Source organism: Amblyomma mixtum, chromosome 5 (genome assembly GCF_055824585.1).
Source record: "Amblyomma mixtum isolate Tamu chromosome 5, ASM5582458v1, whole genome shotgun sequence".
Lineage (NCBI taxonomy): Eukaryota > Metazoa > Arthropoda > Arachnida > Ixodida > Ixodidae > Amblyomma > Amblyomma mixtum.
Genome location: NC_143016.1, coordinates 46104969 through 46127986, shown reverse-complemented (window position 1 = coordinate 46127986; position 23018 = coordinate 46104969). Strand labels below are relative to the sequence as shown.

General features: G+C 48.8%; 1 protein-coding gene across 4 annotated transcripts in view; it reads left to right on the top strand.

Annotated features, from left to right (window-relative positions):
* The window catches only part of LOC149341971 (uncharacterized), a 280723-nt gene that overhangs the window by 68842 nt on the left and 188863 nt on the right, over positions 1–23018 (top strand). For 2 of the 4 annotated variants that reach the window (XM_089544276.1, XM_089544273.1), the window contains exon 1: positions 21028–21610. The exons of the other annotated variants lie outside the window; for them this stretch is intronic. The gene's annotated coding sequence lies outside the window, so the exon portion shown is untranslated. Of the gene's footprint in view, positions 1–21027; positions 21611–23018 lie in introns of those variants that run through there. 4 annotated transcript variants of the gene reach the window in all.

The window sequence follows — 23018 nt, the reverse complement described above, 5'->3', positions numbered from 1 at the left end:
ATACGGAGTCCGTATTCCAGTAAGTGCGTATTAACGGAACTTGTGGAGTCTGTATCTTCGGTTTTTTCTAGTAGTGTGAAACCCGGGTTGTAAACTGCATGCGTTACCATTTCTTTTTATTTTTTGCGGATGCGTTGGATATAATAGTTTGTGTTCGAAAACATGAGTGAAATATGTTTCACCGTGTTTCCAACTTCTGCCCGTGGGATATAGGAAACATCTAGCATGAAGTAAACATGACATTTCCGAAGCAAGAAGGAAAAGTAGGGCCCCCTTTTCGCTCGAATGGGCTCTTATGTGCGTTGGCTGCACCGTTACCAGTGCCAATAAGTGCCTAATGGCACTTCACCGCCTGTTGAAATGTATGTGAATACGCTTGCTTTCTTTAATCGCCGTCCAACGTGATCAATGACTCCCACCTTGCTTAGAGCTCCTGAAGCGATACAACTTTGGCCATACCTCGTACGTAACAACACAGGTTCCAAAAGTAGCTGAGAAAGGGCCTAATACGGCACTGAAACTTTTTATACGGCTAGCGTGCCTGTTAATCCATGTCGAAATATACTGGACAAATTTAACACTGACGGGTCTCAGAAGGATAATTCCAGCACTGAGCAATGCATTTTACCGCCGTCGCATTCTACAAGCTTAGCTTGTGGCGAATAGTGACAGCTATCACGCTTTTTTTTTTCGCAACAGACACCATGTGACGCCAGGAGTTCCGTACAGTGCTCCACATCAACCAAGACAGTAATGGAGCAGTGCGCCGCTTAACGCTTACTCTGGCACAGGATGCCTTCGACGCCCACAGCGGCAAGCGCTGCGTCGAAATAAAGTTATTCCTTCCTCCGTCGCGAACAGTTTACGCGTTAATACAACCCAGTGCTCCCGAATGTATACCGAGAGAGCAGCCACCGTCATTACTTAGAGAACACTGATAACAACTTCATTTAAATTATAGTTCTCAGCAAAACTTAATTCTCTGGTTCTTTTGGGCTACGTTGACATTTGTCCGGGAGCAAAAGACGCACTTATGCCTGAGAAAATCGATTTTTTAAATATTCCCGGCACTGCACTTAACCTCCTGACGCCTACACAGACTGCCACGTACCGTTTGGAAGTGATAAGCGGTGTAGACAAGCATCTGGGATCGACGCAAAGATCGGTGTCGACCCACACATTTTAGTTGCGAAATTGTCCGTTGATGGCGACACCTGTGTTTCTTTTCCCTTTTGGCTTTTCTAGCTTATAAAAGCTCCGTTTTCGGTGACAGTGGCCTATTTGGAATTAGAATGCGGTACATTATCGATACAAGCCAACTTCAATTTTTTGCCTAATGGGCCTTTAATTCGTACAGAACTGCACGTGACTTGAGGGATCGAGTCGTACGTGGGTACGGTCTCATCAAAAATCGAACCTCTTTATAACGAAACTGTTTATAGCGAAATAATGGATATAGTGAAGGAATGACCGTCCCCCTTTGAAGCTGAGCCAACACGGGCTATAACGAAGTAATCTTCCGGCTTCTTCAACTTCGTTATAACGAGGTTCAACATAACTGTTTTTTTTTTTTTCATTTTCTCTCCCTCACAGTCTGCGCCCTAATCTAAAGGTCAGTGGACCTAAAGTATTCTAAAATAATTAGAAGCGCTACAGATTTTTTATGACTTCACCGGATTCAGAGATCGCAGGTACCATAAGTCGTGTTCGCTACAGGAGAGTACATTAGCTGACAACTCCTCTCAACAACGCTGCTCCATGTGCAGTGCACCTTAATCTTAACTCGAATCGCTCTCTGCGGTTTCCCCGCCTTTCGCTCACCGACCACGCAGAATTCTCTGTAAACAAGCACCATTGCTGTCCGTGCACCGACGGTAAAAATAGCGTGCGGAGAAAGTAGATTAAGATAATGCACTCGAGGAAAGCAGGCAGTCCGCCGCGCTGTCCGCTTCTTTTTTTTCTTCTGTGGGAGCAAAACCGAGAAAGAATGATGGAGAAACCGGAGAAACCCGGCCGTAGCCGCGGACGATGACGTGCGTTGGGTGCTCTACGCTTTTCGATGCGTGCCGAGGTCCGTGTGACAGCGCGCATGGACGTTCTAGGTACGTGGTTTGGAGAGAGAAAAGTGCTCGTTTGACAAACGAGCCCGCGCTGCATTCTTCTTTTTCCCCCAGTAAGTACCGCACGCGCGCGCGCGCGGGCGCAGAGATGAATCAACGGTGGAGACAGCACAAGGAAGCGGCGTGAGTGAACGCGAGGCCCGAGAGAAACGCAGCAGCGCGTGGTGATGTGCGTCGCGTCTGAGGAGAAGGAGGAGGGTGGGAGCCGGTTATAGTAATAAGAGATGTGGCCACTCAGAAACCTAATTGCCCGGAAAGTTTGCGCGGCTTTTTATAAGACCGCGCGTTGTTTCTTCATTTTGCCGGCACTGCCACCCCCTTCTCCCCACCCCTTCCCTCACCCATCGTCTCCCATTTCTTGACCTCGTACGTCGTTCTTTTTCATCGTGCTCTTCTTTCTTCTTGGGAGTGACTGAGGGTGCACTGTGACGAGGCAGTGCGTCCCAGTGGGTCGTTGCCCTCTTGAGCCTCGCGCAGAGTCTCCTGATTTTTTTTTTTTTCTTTTGGCGGTGCTGAAAGTAGGGCCGAAGAAACAAACATCGGTTCGGATCAACAGAGATCCGATCGATAATTTAATGGGTATGTGCTTACTTGCAAAATGTCGATAAGATCGCCTTTCGCGAACATTAGGGGCCGGAGCTTGTTTTATGTTGAACGTCGCTGCTGTATTCGCAGCAGAACTGTGCTGAGCGTCCAGGGTTGAGTGGTTCTGTAGGATCCACTTCGCTACACTCACCCAAATTTGCAGGCGCAGCTATATAGAGGAGAAGCACACATGGTTTCGTTATACTGCGTTGCATTATTTCTGTTCGCTCGGCTGGTCCTTACTTTACGCGCGCGAAGATTTCTAGGGGCACATTTATGACATTTCAATGGTATTGGTGAGTATACAGTTCGGTCTCTTGCAGGACTCTGAACAAAACTAATTCAACTACACGATTTGGTTTGTCCAAACTAGCAGAGCAGAAAGAGAGAAAGCCCAGCGCAGGGACTCTTTGCTTGTTCCCTCTTCGTTTAATCCACAATTGGAACAGTCGACAATTTCAATGGTTTGTGCAGTAACGTACGCCTCTTGCAGTAATAATAGATTGAATACCTTAGTTATAACAATACCGAAAGGGTGATTTTTACCGAAACGCCGTGGTAGCTCAGTGGTTACGCCGCTCGGCTGCTGACCCGAAAGATGCGGGTTCGATTCCGGCCGCGGCGGCCGAATTTCGATGGAGGCGTCATTCTAGAGGCCCGTGTACTGTGCGATGTCAGTGCACATTAAAGAAACCCACGCGGTCAAAATTTCCCGGGGCTCTCCGCTGCGGCGCCTCTCATAGCCTGAGTCGCTTTGGGATGTAAAACCCCATAAACCAAGGGCGTCTCTCATAGTCTCAATCGCTTTGAGGCGTAAAACGCCATAAACCAAACCAAACTAGTAAGCGTCAGATCACTGATGTGCGCATAAACAGAAGCAAAGAATTAAAATGAAGCAAAGTAAGGCGCATAAGGCGCGAAAAAAATATATATATATTGGCATTTGCAGCGTATACATGCTAGGCTGGCCGTGTCGTTATGCACATGTCGTGGGGAAATCAATTCCTTTAGCGGCTGAAATAGAAACGATTGCTATCGAAGACGCTACTTTGTATACTAAGTGCTATCCCGATCAAAAGTTTACGGGGTGAGAGTGTGCGGGCAAAAGTTACTTCAGCGCAGTCACGTAATCCAGTCGCCTGAAAGGTATCACGCTACGAGGGGACGTGCAACAATACCACGTGACTTATCCAGTAAATTTTTTGTCGTGATAGTAAGTTGAGCAGTCAAACGCACACAAGTAAAAAAATGCATTGACTGCCACGCTGCCACGTTTAGTTGTAATTTTCCATTGTCATGTGTCGGTAAGCTGTTCGCCACTTCCCACAAAACTAATTGTATGTTAAATAGCCATCGTCGTTCTCTTGTTTCGTTATGCTATCAGTAACACAAAGAACTTCGCGGCGCCTATCTACGTGATTGGCCTTCCATTTCTGGCAGATACTTAATCTGCCGCTGGCCATGATGCCTGTCTTTACGACACACAAAACGAGAACGACCAGCTTACGGGCTTGACATCGAGGTGTCAACACTGCAGAAACGGCCGTTGAGCGCAGCCTGATTGTTGGTGCTAACGAATGTACGGCGCAGCACACTTTTTCTTATATTCCTAACTGGCAATATCTATTATGTCGTCCACCGTTACACAAATGGTGATTTGGTTGATAGGCGCCATTTGGTAGCATATTCTTAACTGACAAAACCTTCTTTCGAGGACCATTTCTCTAAGGAACATGCTCCAAGCCGTTATCAGTGGTGTAGAAACTATTCAGTCATTAAATTTACATCACAGTGCGAAACAAAACTAGCACTGAAGTTGTTAGGCCGTTACCTTCAGACATGCACTCGGAAAGCGGTGCGTGATTGAGCCAACCCTGGCAGACTCACTAAAACCTGCCAGCACGCGACAGTCGACATAGGGAGAAAATAACATGCACAGATCACGCAGAAAAAAAAAAGAAAAACGCGAAAAGCGGCAAGGCCACACGAGGGGTGGAGTTTAGGCGGAACAGTCTTCTTCCGTTCAGACCGCGTTGTTTGCTCTGTGCTCGGTTTCCAAGTTCTTTCTTTCCTCCTCTCGCTTTCCGCTGGTGCTGCTGCTTCACGACTTGCAATAACTTTCCCTCCCTGCTTTTTTTTGTTTTTTTTTTGTTTTTACTTTTGTGTCCTCGTCCATCTGAGTCTTTCACGAGAGCTTTGTGTGTTCTGTCTCATCCGCCCGCCCACACTGGGCAAAGAAGATGTCCGCCAGCTTTCATCTTTCAGCCCACTAAACGCGCCTCTTCTCTCGCTACCAGCGTCTCGAGCAGCCACACCCCCTCTCGAACGATGTGCCTGCAACGCAGCTCAAGCGACAACGGTCTTCCTTTTATGGCGCAGCTCTTCTTCAGTTTCTGAGGCCTGCTGAGGCCTTCCAGAAGCGTTGTCGTCTCAGCTCAGACTTCGTCCAGGCTCGGTTCACGCAGGAACATGGCCTCGTAGGGGAAGCACTGCAGTCTTCCATCTCGTTGCTTCGCTCAGCGGACGGATTCGATCCACGTGGGCTTAGGAACTGGGCAGACCTGCGTATCGTCCACACGTGGCGCCTGCATGCTGTCGAATCGCGGCTTCCAAGAGGGAGAAGGAAATGAAAGAGGGAGAGATGAAAGATCGAAATGAGCGCCTGTGAGCGTGTGCGTGTGTGTCCGGTGTGTGTGTGCGCGCGTGTCGGCAGAAACATGCGCCGTCAGCCTGCAAAGGCCGTGATGGTTGGTCGCGTTTACCCGTGCCCAATGTAGGGGGAAACACGTGCGCTGCCCTGCCTATACGCTGTCAACACTCAATAGTCGTTGCTTGTAAACACTAAATCTGGTTGAAGGTCAATGTTTTCCTTTCTTTTGTCGTTGGGCCCCGAATGAATTACGGCAAACCTGGTAAATCAGTACAATACCGCAGCACGCGCTTGTATGTATTGAAAGCCAGTTGAATAAAAATCCTCTACACTGTGAAATATACGGTTCGTCCCGCAATTAACACAAGCTGAAAATATAAATGTACCAGCTGGTTTACTGGCACCCGTTAATGAATCACTCTGAATGATTCTATTTGGCTTTCGCTAACTGACAGCACTAATGTTAGTTCTTTTTTATTTTATACGAGGTCTGTTAGAAAAGTATCCTGCTTTATTTTTTTTTTTTTGCGAACACCTGATGGATATGAAACAAGCGCGCTTACACCAGCCGACCTTGAACCCTCGTGCGCATGCACGAATTTTTTCCCGCCTGCCGATAGCGTCAGTCGCTGGGAAGCAGCGTTTGAGTGAGGCAGTGCGCAGTGCTCTCGTCGGTTTTTTGTTGCAAATAAAATGGCGGAGTGAGAGGAGCAGCGCTACTACCTCAAATTTTGCCAGAAACTTGGCGATAGCCAAGTGGAAACCATTCGAAATGTTCAGACGGCTTTCGGTGATGATGCTGTGAGCAGCACACAGATTAAGCAGTGGTGCAACTAGTTTAAAGACGGCCGCACATCTGTGGAGACAGAGCCACGATCCGGTCGGCCATCAACATGCCTAAATTACCAGGTAATTGCCGAAGTGAACGCTGTGGTGATGCGGGACTGTTGTGTGACTATCCGAGAAATTGCGGAAGAGGTGGACATCAGCAATTTTTCTGCACATTCCATTATCACCGAAGATTTGGCCATGGAGAGAGTTGCGGCGAAATTCGCGCCGAAGCTGCTGACAGTGGAGAAAAAGCAGCTTCGTGTTGAAGTCTCACAGGAGATGCTGGATTCCACAAACAGTTACCCTGACTTCACCGACGCCGTAATCACTAGTGACGAGTCTTGGATGTACGGGTACGACCCGGAAACCAAATCCCAGTCATCACAGAGGACGCATTCCATGTCACCAAGACCAAAGAAGGCCCGCCAAGTGCGAAGCAATGTCAAAGTGATGCTGACTGCTTTTTTGACTCCCTCTGTGTGGCACACCATGAGTACGCACCCCACAGGATCAAAGAATGACTAAAGAGTACTACAGGGATGTCCTCCATCGCCTACGTGGTGCTGTGTGGCGCAAGAGACCGGAATTAAGGTCAACAAGAAATTGGCGCATCCCTCGCGGCATTGCTCCTGCACATTCCTCGCATTTGATTCAGACTTTTCTGGCGAAAAACCAGACTCCTGTAGTTCAACAGGCTCCTTACTCTCCTGATATGTCCCCCTACGGCTTCTGGCTGTTTCCTAAAATCAAGAGGCCATTGAAAGGAGCGCGATTTCAGAAAAGAAAGGACATTATGGCTGCAACGACAGCAGAGCTAAATTCCATTCCGAAAAGGGCCTTTTCGGAATACTTCCAACAATGGCAGCACCGCTGGGAGATGTATATGGAGCCCCAGGGAGACTACTTTGAAGGTTATTAGGTTTCTAACGCTCCAGTTATGCCAGTTTTTTTTTTTCGGCCAAAGGTCGGATACTTTTCTAACAGACCTCGTAAACACTAATATGTGATCTTTCAGAGGGCGGTAGAGGTTTAAAACAAACCCCAGGACACGCTGTTTCAGAAAAGACGGCTATCTCGAGTACTTATCTCGCGCATGTTGAGGTCGAATCACGGGAAACCCCAAAGACTTCCATGACCTCGTCCGTTTGCGCTCCGATCAGAGATTGCAGGCACGTTGAGACACCGTCCAGTTTTGGAGTGCACACAGGGTCGATATTTCGGAACAGATGCTTTTGAAGCGAGTATTTTGGATTCCCAGTGCTTTGATCACGGCAGGAAAGGACAGAGCTTTTCCAAGGAAGTTAATTTACAGTGTACATTTTCCTGCCTGAAATACTAGGCCCACCTTCAGTGGTTCAAAATCATGTTAACTCTTCTTTACTGCAGCAAAAGTTCACCATACAATTAAAATTTTATTGCTATTGTGTCCCACAGCTGACGCGATAGCGTAACGGGTTAATTCCCACATATCTAGAAGGTCATTCTCTACTTTTTTACATTCATAGACCGCTAAGAGTCCTCATACCACTCCTGGTGCAGCGGATAATTAAGTGATGTGCCACTGCCCTGCGATGGCAGGTTCTCCCAGCGGTGGGCCTTGTCGTAGTGGTGGCAGTGGTTTATTTTTAAAAATAAAAAATGAGAAAGGTGAAGCAAAAGAGTGTTGCCGGCCGCGGCAATTGCTATCTAATATCTTAAGCACCCGAGCTGCAGCCGGCGGAAATGAAAGGGAAAGGGAGAGGATAGTGAGGAGAAGTATTGAGGGGAGCGACAGCAAGAATGGACAGTGGAGAGCTTTGTACACTATTTACAAAATAGAAAAGTAATCAAGTTCGTGCCGTTCGCGCGCAAATGTCCAAGCATTGTCCGAAAATAAGTGCGCGCGAGCGGCCTCTGACCGGGTTGCTCTTCCCGAGGGACCAATCGTGAATTTAACTGTCACCTGCCGCGGTGGGCAGTTTGATCTCTATCCGGTGGGCAGGTTGAGATGGCGCCACAAGGTCACGTGACCTGTGTGGCCCATCCGTCTCCTAGGTTGCTCTCTGGAGACCACCTGCCACAGCCATGCCCGTGGTTTTTCGCTCACAATGCCGGCACCCGATTTACTTGTCAGTGGGGCCTTAAACGCTGTCGTCTTAAAACTGGTTCAGTCCCGTTATTGCTCTGTGTACCAATGTTTCGGGTTAAAAAAAAAAAATGGCAGCTCACATGTTAAGAGGGACACCACTTTTTAACCAATACTTACTATATAAACGCAACTTATTTCTTGGTATTCGCTGACGTTGTGAACAAATAAAAAAAATCTGATTTCACGGCAGGACTTGTATACGACTTTGACTTGTGGGCCAACTTTGCCCTGAGCCTCCTTTCCACTCCGGTAGCCTTGCGACGTGCAGCACACGAAACACACGCATCGCGCCAGCAGCTGTCGTGATCAGGTCACAGGCCACGAACAAACGTCGCTATTTCTCCTACCGAGGTCTTCGTGTGCGACCTCTATCGAGATTGAGAGTAAAACGTGCCTCTTCGACGTCTATATAGGGTTTCCTCTTCACACCGTACAGCAGCGAACAATCAAAGCGCCCATTTGCGAGAGCACAAAAAAGTAGCGCGCGGCTTCATGTCTAAATTGAGCGCTGCTAACTGCGTGGCCCAGCACAACAGGGAACAAAATTCCTGCCAGTAGCTCGAGCGAGGTCAAACCCTATTCCTTCACTAAGGAGCAATCATCTTGTCTCGGAAGCGCTCCTAAATCACGGCTCGTTTTTAGAACGTCGATCGTGTTATCCGCACGACTCCTATACAGAGCATCCGTCCGCTGCAGCGTTCATCTTCGTGATAAGTACGCCTGTTTTGTCACGCTTCTCAGTCCAGCTGCGGGCCTCGAGGTGAACTCTTCCTGCCAGCCATCGCTGGTTCAGTGCTTCGCTTCGTTCGCTCGCTCGCAGCAACAGTAGTGGCGGTAACGGTGAGCGCTTTAAACTAAAGAGAACGAAAACGAAAAGGAAAACAAAAAAGGACGTCACGAAGAGACCAAATCGGGCATTCTTAAGGCGCGTGCCGGCTGGTTGTCCAGTACACGACTGAACCAAATAAACGTAAGAAAAAGCAGAGAACAGAAACAAAGCCCGAGGACGCGAGCGGAGGCAATATGCGCGTGCTGCTCACGTCTTTCACGAACCTGCTCTCTGGCGCGCGGGGTAAGTCGACGCCCCTCCGCGACCGGACCGTGTGGCGCCCATGAAGCAATGGTGTGGTCCGCTCCCGAAAGCGCGAGTAACGCGAGCGCATATGGGAGCAGCAGCGGCAGCGGCACGAACCCCGCGAGAAGACAAAGTGCCCTTGTCTAGGGTAACGCGCGTGGCTCATTTACGATGCGATCCAGGTCAGCGTTTCTCCTTCTTAGCAAGCGCTGCTGCCGCCGTCGTGTTTTGGGCACCGCTAATGCAGGCGTATCGCTCGCTGGCTGGGCAGTTCTATAGGAAGAAGAAAGGAAGCGACCGAGGCGTCCAGCAGCAGCAGCACGCGCCGTGGTTTCGGACGAGGGATGATGCGCCTGCATCTTCTACCCGAGGGACTCGAAGAAAGCAACAGTATCTCGCCCGTAATGTGGACGCATCTTGAGAAGGAGACACAGCCTCGAGAAGAAGGGCGGACTCGCTGAGGATACTAGGAGGATTCGGCTTGTTCGGTGCGTGTGCCGGCAGCGCACGATTGCAAGCCGGGGGGCGACGGCCGCTCTTTCAATTAGTCTAAGTGGAACGTGTCCCGGAGCGCTGCGCCTCGGCCGTGCATATCGTCGCTCCCTGTGGTGAGTGGACGCGCTGGCCTCAACGAGAAAACAAGGGTGCGCCTCGAAGAATATAAAGGCCCTGGGCAATTGGATGGGGCTTTTTTTAGACGCCACGATGCTTTTGTATGGCAAGACGGCGTGGTTAAGTCGCTGAATAAGTAAATGTATCGCCTTCATCGACGCCGAGACCAGGGGAGGCGTTGATTCGGGCTTTCCTTAGTGCGGTTTCGTTATGTATACCCGCACTCACTCGATCACGACCATGTTCTGCTTGTTGCTCTCGGAGAGAACAGAAACCAGCGTGTGAGGCGTTATGCATGAAGCCTCTCTCTACCCAGACGCCTGCTCTCTATCTTAACTAATATTTCCTAATAACGAAAGTGGTAAGACAACTCCGTAATGAAACAGCGTCGACGCATTACTCCGGGGAAATCCAGAAGAGGAAATAACGCTAGGAAAAATTGAAAGTTAATGGAGAGAACTTCATGGGAACCCCATTGGACGTGTATTGTAATACGAGTTTGGAGCTCTGTACGAGACGTTATCGTATCGCTTTCGCTATTTTAAGATGGAGCGTTGCCACTCCATGCAAGTTGGGCATACCAAAGAAAGAAATGCAAAAGGAAACGGACAAAAGCAAACTCGGTTAGTTTCCTAAGAACCTCGCTTTGTTGAAACCGCGAAAAACATCTTGCAAGCGGGGCGTCTTGATGTCCGATGTTACAGAAACTAAACGTGGGCTTTGAATTAACAGACAAAACAAAAACGAAAGCGCTTTTTTTTTTTTCGCCGAAGAACAGCGAGGTCGTGATCCGGAAGCTCCTTTCTTTTTACTTCGAATTGATGATGATTATAATGGGTTTTAATGGCAGAAGGGCATCTATGACCAAAGAGCGCCATGGCACAAAGTGTTATTCGTCTACTCAGGGTGGGGACAAGAACCCATTTCCCAAGCATTTCACTCCATACAAGCTGAGCATAAAGTCAAGGAAAAGCTTGACCCCATTGAATCATCGGTCGGTGCCCGGCGGCACTTGAGATCGAACCCCACAACCTTCCGCATGCGAGGCAGATGCCGAACTACCAGGCAACCACTGCGGTTTTCTTCAAACTGAATGGCGTTCCAGCTAAGGCCTCCAAGTTTCGTTGGTAGACCAGGCCGCTCAATCTTCAAATCGGCCATTCGCTCTTACGAATATGCAATACAGTCTCTTTCCATACTCGTCGTGTCCGCTTTCCTTATGAAGCGAACCCTTTTGCGATAAATGAAACGAGGTTCTAAAGTGTTACAAGCATTCCAGTTCGATTCTGGAGCCCTGAAAAAAAAAAAATCGGACTACGCAAGAGAAAGATAGCACAGTGGCAGACAGGCCTATGACGGTCAGCAACCTCTTGCTGAGGCGTCGCGAATTGCAAAATACGCACGTGCTAGCACGTGCGTCGTCTCGTATACATTCACTGCGCAAAAATATGCGGAGGAAAAAAAAAAAGAAAGAACGCAACATTGGCACCCCTGCGCCTCCACGATAAAGCCGTCAGATCAGGTTACTCCGGAATGTTTGCATCTGCGAGTCAAGGCAGGATAGAAGGAGGAGGCAAATGAAAGAAATGCTAGCGCACTCTCAAAGCAGAACTGATCAGTATTCCGCCGAAGAGCGGCACGACCTTATTTTCGGCACGCAGCCGCCGAGCTGCGCAACCCTTTCAGACCATCCGCGAGACATGCGAAGCAGCGTCCCGAAATCAAACCCATTTCTTGCCCGTAGGCTGAAACCAGGCGTGGCTCCAGACGGGACAAGACAGTCCAAAAGAAACAGCGAGGAAACTAAAAGGAAAGAAAAACATCCGAGGCGCCGCCGAAGCCACCCAGCAGCCAGAGACGCTTACGGACGCCGTTTGCCACGCATTTTGCATCTCAGCGACCTTTTTTTTATACACTAGAAAGAAGAAAATAGCAAACAAATCCTATTCACAGGCTCTTTCGCAACGTCGCTTGAAAAAAACGTCGCTCTCTCTTCTTCGCCTGCAGCGTTTCTGGTTATCCAGAGCATTTCGTGCTCCGTCTTCGAATATTCCCCGATACAGTGTTACGGCTCGCGCTCGTCTCTCCGTCTATATACTCTGCGTCGTCGATAGCGTTAAGTGCGCGACGTCGCCCCGTTGCGCTGGTGCCGCGATTGTAATCGGTGGAGGTTGCGCGCAGTCGCCTCATCTTGAGGGTTGCTTCCAATGTAGTACGTATAAGATTGCACAGTGCCGTTGTCGGGTCTGATGCGTGAGCGTTCTTTCCTTTTTCTCTTGCAGTGTCATTCGCGCGAAGAAATCTTAACGACGTATACGTACGACGTAAAACTTGTCACGGGCGTCCAACCCTGCGTAACCTACCAATACAAGCGCCTTCTTCTTTTCGCTGAGGTAACAGATGGTAGAGTCAGTGCGAAGAGCGGCGATCTTTCCTCCGTGCTATAGCGATAACTACACTTTCCTCTAAGGGATAAAATAAGCCGTACACTCCCTCACTCTGCTCTGCAATGCGGGTGTGCGCAGAAAAATAAAATAAAAGTGGACAGCGCACCAGCGATTGCCAGGCGCTACTTCAGGAGGAAAGTTAGATAAACTCTCACTATAGCAAGATAAAGCTAGAAACCTAAGCTAAGAATGGCGTATGTTGCTCGCGTTAAGGAACCGAGAAGTCGGTGAGGAAAACTCTATTCTGGGAACGCTTCGGTGTGACAGCAAGCTGCGGTAACAGTGACCAGCTGGTGAGAAGGAATTAAGACGGAAGTGTGTACTCTGTCTTCCCTCGGGCGGTGCGCTGTTTCACGTATCTACGGGGCAGATCCTCATTTCTTGGCTAAACAGATCACTGTGGTGCTGATCGTGTAGCAGTACACTAATGCCACGCGCACATGCAATAAAGCTGGTCATCATCATCGTCTTCATCATCATCAGAAGCAGAAGCCCACCTACGTCCACTGCAGTACGTAGGCCTCTCCCGTTCATCTTCAGTTAACCCTGTCCTGCTCCAGAGACGGCCCCACTCTATCCAGGAAAAGTTCCAAATCTCATCCGCCCACCTCACTCTCTCTTTCCCCACGTATACGTTCCGATTCTCTTCGTGTCTACTCTGTTATACTAACCAACCATCGCATGCCTGCTCTGCGCGTCTCCGCATGTCCGCAGAACGTGTCTGCATGTCCGCAGAGAGTATCCGCAAGTCCTCTTCAGGCACGTTTCCTCCTCCTCCTCATTTCCGCTGTAAGATATCATTAACTACATCTTGTTCCCTTATCCACGCTGTCTGTCCTCGTTCCGACCCTTAAACACCGCATTTCTGCCTCGTTAGCGTTGCATGCCTTCAAACCGGGCTTTTCGCTATAAAACTGCGGCATTTATCCCTGTACGTAATGCGACTGCAACGGCGGTGTTGCCATCTGTCCGTCCTTGTTGTCCGTGTTGTCCACTTCTTCAGCTTTGGCTGACACATCGGGGCCATGCGTCCTTGGTGCTAAATATAGCCCCGCGCGCTTCTTCTTCGTTCAGCTCATTTGGCAGCGGCACCCTGCACTCCGTACCTTCGTAAGCCCGGTCGCTGTCTGTGTCGCTGGACGCCTTGTCTCTTTTCTCTCTTTCTCTATCAGAGCGAATTTCCAAGTAGCGTCGTAAAGGGAGACGCGCAGTGAAGTAGAGACGTATTTATGACCTCCGTTCCGGTCAGCAGGAATGCGCGCGCGTGTCCCAAGGACTACCCGCTGCGCAAGTTTGGGGACACATGAGCCCAAGAGTTGAGGTCGTCAATGTCCGGCGAGTGACCAGGATGTACGACCCAACTCCTACCGGAGCTGCCAGGCCAGTTTATTATGCCACGGCACAGCTGTTAGCCTTCGCTTCAGCTTGGCCCCTAATGCGAGCCCAGGAAATGACCGGCTGACTGAATCGTTAATTGTTGAGCGATGCGAGTTCTTTCGGGTCCGAAGGCCTTTGCATATTTTACGAGAAATACGTAAATGCGTCGGCCGTTTTAATGATGCGGTGTCCCGTATTCCGCTATGAGGGTAGACCTTATCGCTCTACCCTTAAAGCTATAAAGCTGACAGCGCATGGTAATGCAGTGAATAGAAGGCTGAATAAGGTCAACAAAAAACTCGTTGATAACAGAAGCATCGCGGTTTGCGTGCACATGGAAACCTTCATCGCTGTCTACTTTATTTTTGACTCGGCAAACCTGATCCGCTTTGTATATTTATTTCCGTCAAGTCCTGAAACAGTACTTAGTGCATTAAAAAAGAAAGAAAAAGCTCTAGCTGCCTTGAAATTCGTTTCGTGTTTCCATATACCTTAAAACGCGGCACTTACTCTGGGATTACAGGCAAAGAATGAGCGCATTTTGTCCTCCTTATACGGCCGCAGGTCATGTCAACCAGCAACCACTGGGAACAGTTTTAGCGACCATGAGTTGAGACCTGCAGCGGGAAAATTTGAGCGCAGACTTAACTTTAGTTGTGCAGGTGCTTTCGCTCATCCTTTCCCTTTAAAACCAAACACTGCAGTTTCTGTGTGGATAGTACAAAACTGTTCACAATAAAAAAAAAAGCAAAGCAGACGGTTTAGCATAGGTAAGCGCTAAATATCGTGCAGTCGCATCAGTTACTTCGGCCACTTAAGGTGATTACGTGCTAAAATGACTTCTCCTAAGGCCTTTGACCTAAAGGCCTTCTACCTAAAGGTGTTTACCCAGAAGGAATTTACCATGAAGACCCTTACGATAAGGCCTTTGACCTAAAAGCCCGCACAGCAAACCCTTTGACCTAGAGGCATTTACCTTGAACGCCTTCACCCAGGTGTACCCTTCACCCAGGCCTTCACCCAGATGAAGACCTACCTGACAGGGTTGACCACATCCCGCTGGTCAGGCGGGTAGCCTGCTATCAAGCAGGATTCATGGCCGTACGCATGCACTGCTACGTGCGCCCGAAATCGGAAAATACGCCCAATACTGCTTCCGCGCCCTGTATATATATATATATATATATATATATATATATATATATATATATATATATATATATATATATCGGTTGCGAAAGCATGAAGTGCTTGACTGTTTACAAGAGTATATAGCGAAGTATACGCTTCGTTAAGCGAAACATATTTACTCGTCTCGACGTTTCGATCGGAAGACCGATATAAATGTTGATGCGCGGGCCCGGGCCCCGATCCGCTTCGATCCGCTAGCGGTACTGTGGGTCAAAGCTTCACTCAAACCCACCGAAGGAAGACTGCCTTCTTAACGCAGTAAAAAAAAAAAAAAAAAACAAGGAGACAGAGCATCTGTGCGCAAGTTCTTACGAATGTGTACGCGAGTGCACCCATGTCCTTCCTTATACTGAGGCGGTAGATTTGCGAGTGAAACCACGCCTCTCCGTCACTTTTGATGGTAGTGTTTATCGCGCTATGCGCTTCACGTTCCCCTTCAAACTTTCCCGTTTCGACAAGAAACCACGAGAAGCAAAGTCCTCGAAGACCGTCCTCCGCCCTCGCGCCAAGGGACCATAAACAAGATTTTGTCTCCGCATTAAAAAAACATAAATCGAAGCGTATATACAATGCCAAGTTGCCTGCTATGAGCGTCGTTGAAGCAAACACACGCCTGCTCGAAATAGCAACATGTTTCTCTTACAGAGACGGCGAGCATGGGGTGTCATTCTCGCTTTCACCGCAGGCGATGTGCTGTCCGCCCGTTTCGCGATAGAATCCCACTGTGTGCACCGCTCCGTAGCGCTGTGTTCGTGCGACACAGATTCCAATACGCGAGAGTTCAAGGGTATATACCGGCGAGCCGCGGGGGAGTCGGCCAGGGAGGTTACGAGAACAACGCGCGATGCGATAACCATCTATCCAGCTTGGAGAAGCGTCGGCCCTCCGTGGCTCGATTGCGGCGGCCCGTACGCGATGCGTAGGGCAACTTTCCCCTGGTGAAAGCGATGGCGGGCAGTGGCGGCAGGAAATACCCGCAGCCACTGTGAAGCGTTCAGCGTCGACCCCCCTACCCTCCTCCCGCTTTCCCTCTGAGTTATTTTCACCGATAGTTTCTTGGTTTTCTTGCTTCTTTGCGAGAAAACGGTGCTGAAATAAAACCGAAACTTATCGATACCGGCCGCATTGCGAAACCACGTACACGTCGACTGTTCGCTCCTTTTCCTCAAGCCGGGACGTGTGGTGCTTTGCTACCACATATCGCTGCTTAGTTTTCCTCTAGCGAGCTCCTTCTGGTACCGCGGTGGCGCGCTGAACGTAAGGCAAGGACTCGACCGTAACTTGTGCGAACTGAGGCTGTGAGACCTTTCCGCAACCTACGGCTGCAAACTAAGGAACTTGGCGCACCTCAGGAACTCGTGCTCCTGTGATTTTATGCTGACGGCACGTCGGCCTGCCGAGGAAGGTGCGCGGTACTCAAAGGCTAGCACTCACTCTGTGATGCCTCGTGTAGGTTTAACCAACTCCACTCACTCACTCACTCACTCACTCACTCACTCACTCACTCACTCACTCACTCACTCACTCACTCACTCACTCACTCACTCACTCACTCACTCACTCACTCACTCACTCACTCACTCACTCACTCACTCACTCACTCACTATTCGCACCTCGCTTAAACGCAAATCCTGCAACTGTGCCTGCCACTGCCGGGTTCAGTTAACTCCTGGTCTGCCCATCAAAAGGATCAGTTAACGAGTTCAACGATAATATTTTGCTCACTTATCTATTGCAAACAGTCATTGCGAATGTAAGATTAGTTTCCAGTTTATAACCTCAATGGCAGATATATGTTGAAGGCACACTGGGGACAAGTAGAAGTTGGGCACCGCGTTTTAGTCGCACGGCAACCAGGCAACCACTTTAACTGAAAAAGATATTTTGTAAGCTCGAAAAAGACCAAAAAGACGAAGTACAGGTGTCGCCATCACCCGGCCATTTCGCAAGTAAACGGAGTGCGTAGACAGGATTTTTCAACGCGAATTTCGGAGGCTACGCTACGGCGTCATTCGCTCAAAAACGGCGGAAACCGTTCCTTTTTGGTAAAAACGTCGCAAGTTTGGTTCGAGCGGCGGGAATATTTTTAAATCCAATTGTTTCGGTGACAAATGCGCATTTCGCTGCCGGACAAACGTCAACAAAGTCAGAATGAACAAGATAATTAAGTTTCTTCTCACTGAGGACTACAAGTGAATGAGGTTGTCCGCAATGTCGCCTTAAGTGTTCGCGACCTGGCTTTAAAGTAGGTTTGCTTTAGCAGCGCACTAGCCGCAGTACTGCATACATATCTTAACAGTGCCAGCGTTTCTCATTGCCATCACACACTGCGTGTTGCGTTTCACAAATTCTTCTGAAATATTCTTCCTACACTATCTTCTTTTTTCCTGCTCGAAGTCTGAGCCTTGTATCCCGTCCGAACAGTCCATGCGCGCGTAACTAATGACACCCTTGTCAGCACCCGTGTCCTGTCCATTGAAAAAAAAAATGTGAGAACAGAAGCAGGAACTTGCAGAGAGATACAGTGTCTAGCTCACGGCGTGCTTTCTCTCACGGCTTCAATAGGTTGCCGACGGCAAGCTTATGGGCCACGGAAATTGGGTGAACAAGAGAGGCAGCGACAAAAGGGGTGCAAATAGCTCGACACCAGCCCGGGCTGCTTTTGAGGAGGCCAGCTATACTTTGGGGGGCACAGACTATAACGAAATGTCGCTAGCCCTTCAAAATTCCGCATTCTTTGGCGTGTATTCCGCAAACAATACTGCCGGTTCTTTTTGCTGCGGGCCACAAAGAATAATGCTCGGGGAGGCAAATTTACGCGTCCCACTACAATAGCGAGCTGCTGTGGTGACTGACAGGAACAAGGATTTCTTTGCTCTATCGCTCTCTTTCTGGCAGTTCTTTCTTCCTTTCTTCCTTTCTTTCTTTCTTTCTTTCTTTCTTTCTTTCTTTCTTTCTTTCTTTCTTTCTTTCTTTCTTTCTTTCTTTCTTTCTTTCTTTCTTTCTTTCTTTCTTCCTTCCTTTCTTTCTTTCTTTCCTTCTTCCTTCCTTTCTTTCTTTCTTTCTTTCTTTCCTTCTTTCTTTCTTCGTTTCTTCCTTTCTTTCTTTCTTTCTTTCTTTCTTTCTTTCTTTCTTCTTCTGATGCTCTCCACTGAAGTACCCGCTGAGCTCAGAGATGTGAACATTCCATTTTTCTCTCCGTCCGCTCACCTATAAAGTCTAGTATAAATCAGCAGCTTCTTGATGAGGCCACAGAAAAAAAAAACATCCCCAAATTCATGCTATCCACAAACGCACCGTGACATCCAACTGACTTGTATGCCAGCAACCAGCAACAACACTGCTGCTACTACTACTACTACTACTACTACTACTACTACTACTACTACTACTACTACTACTACTGCTACTGCTAATAATGATAATAATAATAATAATGAAATCAGTAATTACAGCTGATGAAAGTTAAAAATTCGGGTTACACTTAAGCTCCTCCTTAAGAGAATGACGTAATAGCGTTGATGGGTCCCTACAGCGGCCTGGGGTCCTCTTTGCATATCGTTTCACAGACATGGACACTGTTCGTTATTCTTAATTTTAGTTGCTTTTTTAAATTTATTTTTCTTTTTTATTACCACAAGACACAAAACGCCTCCCTTTGACCGAGTCGAGCGAATGTTCCTCAGAGATCAAGGGTTAATGCGCCCGGCCCACAACCCAACTGACAGCGGTTTCGAGTCTCGGCTTGGCTATTTTTCTTTTCAGTGCAATTGCTCTTCTTCTGCAGAGGCACTACGTAATGCTGGTGGAATGACGTCACGACCTTGTAAATCAATGAGTAGTTGTGTAGTGACGTCATCGCTGTTGTACTGCGTGATCTTAGTGGGGTTTTTGAATTACACGTACAGCTGTGACGTCACGACTCTCTCGTCCAATCCCGATTTCCTGACGACGCCAACCACAGCGGTTTCTTCGCTGGATGGGACCTTTAACACTTTTTACGGAACGGTGACTACGCTGTGCATTCCATTGGCTTACGTTGCCCACAGTGAGCGCTTTTTATACGCAGGGCAAGCCGGCGCAGAGAGACGGAGCTTGTTAATATGCATGTTCCAAACAATCGTCACTAATGCGCATATGAATTGCGGTTAGACTTAACCTTAATTATGAAAACAAGAACAGATGCATTTCTGCAGCGCCTCGCTAATCGCTTTAGCGTGCAGGGACTCCGCAATAACGCATTTGCATAACCAGTCGATTTCGCTGCTCTTGTGTGAGCACTACGCAACGCAACCCTGAACCACCCTGATCGCTGCATCGAGAGTTCAGCGATTTTCCGCAAAATGCGACCACCCGCGTGCTTGTGTCTACCGCCTAGCATTACATCTCGTTCGGGCCTATTTCGCAATCGTAAACCACTACTGAATCGCTGAGGTTAATCGCTCGCTTCAAATGCAGCGCCCCGAGCCACAATCCATTTCTTTCTTCGCTTATTCTTTCTTGATACTATGTTTCAAACTGTTTAACGTAGTTACCCTTGCTTTAGAAACTTAGCCTTGAATGTAATTTTGAAAAGATTCGGAAAGGAGCAACCGTGAGCGATAGCTAACAACACACTGAGAGCAGTAAGTCTATTAGGCCAAGTAGTCACAACAGATCATATATCTATGAGAGAGAGGAATTGGCGGGCGAATGAAAACCAGGTTGAGTGCGTTTTCCTGTAGCTATGCTGAATTACGAGCAACATGCTCGCAGGTATCCTTGACAAGGCAGGTTTACAACCATTATTTTATTGCCGGTACTCACCTATCTCAGAGGCTGACAGAATGGCTAGAAACGATGCCAAGAACTGTGGAGCGAGCGATAGAAATGAAAAAGTTCGGTGTAATATTAGGCGATAGAAAGACTCAGCCCGTATTAAATGGTAGGGATAACCTAGCCTTGCATTTATGCAATTTTCGTGTGTCATCCAGCAAGCTTTCTTCGAGAGCAGCACGCGCTTGTAGGAGGTTCTTCGAGGCTTTTTAATGAAGCAAAATCGTCGACGCACAGTGAAACTAACCTCGAAAACAACGTGAACGACTAGCATACCAATTGAAGGAAAGGCTGTTGGAAGTCTGTCAAGGTTGATCTCGCGAATTCTCCTGTAATGCCGGCCTCCAATAACGAAGACCTATAATGTGAAAAAAGGAGTTTCAATCGTCAAAAAAAAAAAAAAAAATTAGAAAGCTGCACAAAGTAAATGAAATGTGTACAGTGCATGGCACCAATACGTAAATAAATCGAATGTCGTCAATAAAGAGCAGGCGACGCTCGTCGTCTTGATCAAGAGAAAGAACATCGTTTTACATTGGCTTAAATCGTCGTCGCCATGTTTACTGCAAAGTGTAGCAGAGAGACCGTCCACAAAAGGGGCGTTACTCGCATATTTACCTTCAGAACAACTACACACCACATACGTAGCTGTTCTGAAGATACACAAGCCATGGCCTTCCAGTCTATAGGTTGCCGCTTCCGGAATTTCACCATTCCTCAGCCGACCGGAAGTAGTGTGAAGAGCCGTTTCATGAACACACAACTTTCCTTCGCGCCTTGCGAAGCAAAGCAACAAAGTTGCATAAATTTTACGCATTTGGTAACTGCAGAGACAACTTCTGGTGTAGCGTAGCAAGAAACACCGCTCTACAAGTGCACTGCCGAATGCGGCCGCATGCTTCCTGGATGCAGCGCTGCGGCAGAATCACCGGAAGAGATGGGGGGGGCTTCCGTTTTTGTTGACCCCAGTGCCGCAGTGGTGCCTGTGGGCGCTGCCGCTGGTGAGGCGGGGAGCCAGGCACACACACGCGCAAACTTGCGCGTGGCGGCTCTGGATGCCTTGACCTTGGAGGCGCGAGAGCTGCCGCCGGCGCCGTGCTGCTGCGGGCTACGGCGGCAACGGTTGCGGCGCGCTGCTCGCGACGCTGAGGCCGGCGCGCGCGGGCCCGGCGCTCCGAGGCGGCGGCGGCGGCATCTCGCCGCACTTCTTCCCCTCGCTCGGCGGCGACCCGGTTCGGCGGCGTCGACCGGTCCAGCCACTCCTTGGGCGCCCCCTTCTTGCCGCCCGAGGAAGGGAACCTGTCCCGACGAAAAATCCGCGCGCCGCTCGCGACCGGGCTCCTGCTGCTTGCTCGGCGGCCTCCGCTGCTGCCTGTTGCTCTCCTCTTGCGCCGCCAACGTGGAGTTGTTCCTCGCTCGTCGGCCTCTCGTCTTCCAGCGCTTCTTCTTCTTCTCGATCCGTGCGTGCGTGTGTGCGTGAGTGCGTGGCGTGACGACCTCCTCCACCCCCCCCACCCCCTTTTCCGCCCCGGGCCTGGACGCCGGGTTGAGCGTTTGCGACTACACTACTGCCAGTGGACGACGCGACGCTGCTTATACTAGTGCGCTGACCATCCTGGATTGACTCACCGATAGTCGGAAGAGAGGAAAGAAAAGAGTTGACCGACGACGGAGTCTCATCGCGTTCTGAGAGATAACGGTTGTGGTCTGGTGCCCGGGATCTTTGGCTCGCGCTGTGTCACAGCTCGCCGGACAGAGAAGCCTTGAGAACGAAGCAGGTGAGAGAGCGTGTGATGAAGTATTTCTCTTCTGGCCGTGACTATCGGTCTCGAGGGGAGTGTGAGGAAGGGGTTGGTGGTGGTTTAGCGGAGCAACTGTCGCTTTATCGAAGGCGATCCATTGCATCCGACTGTTACCTTCCATACGTACTATCTGACGTGTCCATAGCGAGTGCTTTGGATTCCGTTAGTTATCTGCTTTTAATCTGTGCAGTTTTTGTTCCAGCAAACATCAGGTAGCCAGAAATGAGTAGGCCATGCTATTTCTTGGTGTCAAATACCGCTTTAGTTTGACCTACTTGCATCTATTTGAGTTGTGACCGTTCTAGCCACAAGCATGATTTGCATGTGCCACGACTAAAGGGTTCCATTTTGCACTCTTCTCAGTTCTTCTGTGTGCCTTTCCATTGCAAGATTTATATTTACTGTAAAAATCGAACTTAACGTCAGCGAGTACAGAAAAATAAAAAAATTACCTTGCGATGCCATGCGCACTAAATCTGTTCCAACTCCAACCATATTTTCGTGTCACTTGAAGCACAACTACTGAATTTGTCAGTGTGTCACGTGCAGTTAGTCTCCTTTTCCACGTAGCAGATATTAAGGAAACAATAACAAAGAGAAAAAGAATGAGTAGAAACAGTTTTGGAAGACCACTACTTTCACAGTCGACTCCATACGCAGGGCAAAAAATCAGCAAAATGTCGTCCAAGAGAACGCTTCCTGAGTGGGACTCCTGGGCCGTCCACTAAAACTGAAGCCTTGCGCGCAGCCGCAGTAGATTTCGATGGGTGCTCAGCGAATCTTAATTAACGTGGCTCTAACGGAATCCCGTTAATACTAAAGGCTTGAAAAATGACACCTGTATTTCTTCTTATCTCTTCGCATCGTGAATCTTGTGCTGCCCATCTTGCTGCGCGCCCTGTTCAGACATCCAAATGGCGACCAGCCAAGATGTAGGAAAGCAGCCACTTATAATTCGATCTTCTTCATGGACTCGTCTGAACAAAAAAAAAAAAGAAAGCTGCTCTGTCTGACTACCTGCCAGATTGTCTTGCATCATGTTCCAAAACGAAAAAAGGCTGCTCTTGGCGCTATAAGATATCGTTGTGCTTCAATTATGTATGATTTACTTCCGTGTGTAAATTGTTAAGCTGCATAATGGAATCAATTAACCGCTTGCGCTCAAAAAAAGAGAATCAAGAAGCTGGTTTAGGCTTCCATGTCTGAAGTAATCAGATCGCTCGCCGCCACAACAGAATGTCTAAATAAGATACTGGTCGTGAGCCTGAGGTAATCAGCTTTTCCGGTAATTGAAAAGCCAGTTTCCCCGCCTAGCATGAATCTCAATGGCGGTGACCTCTCCCGTCGGCTACATAGCTGTGGAGGTGTTCTTCCCGCAGAAGTC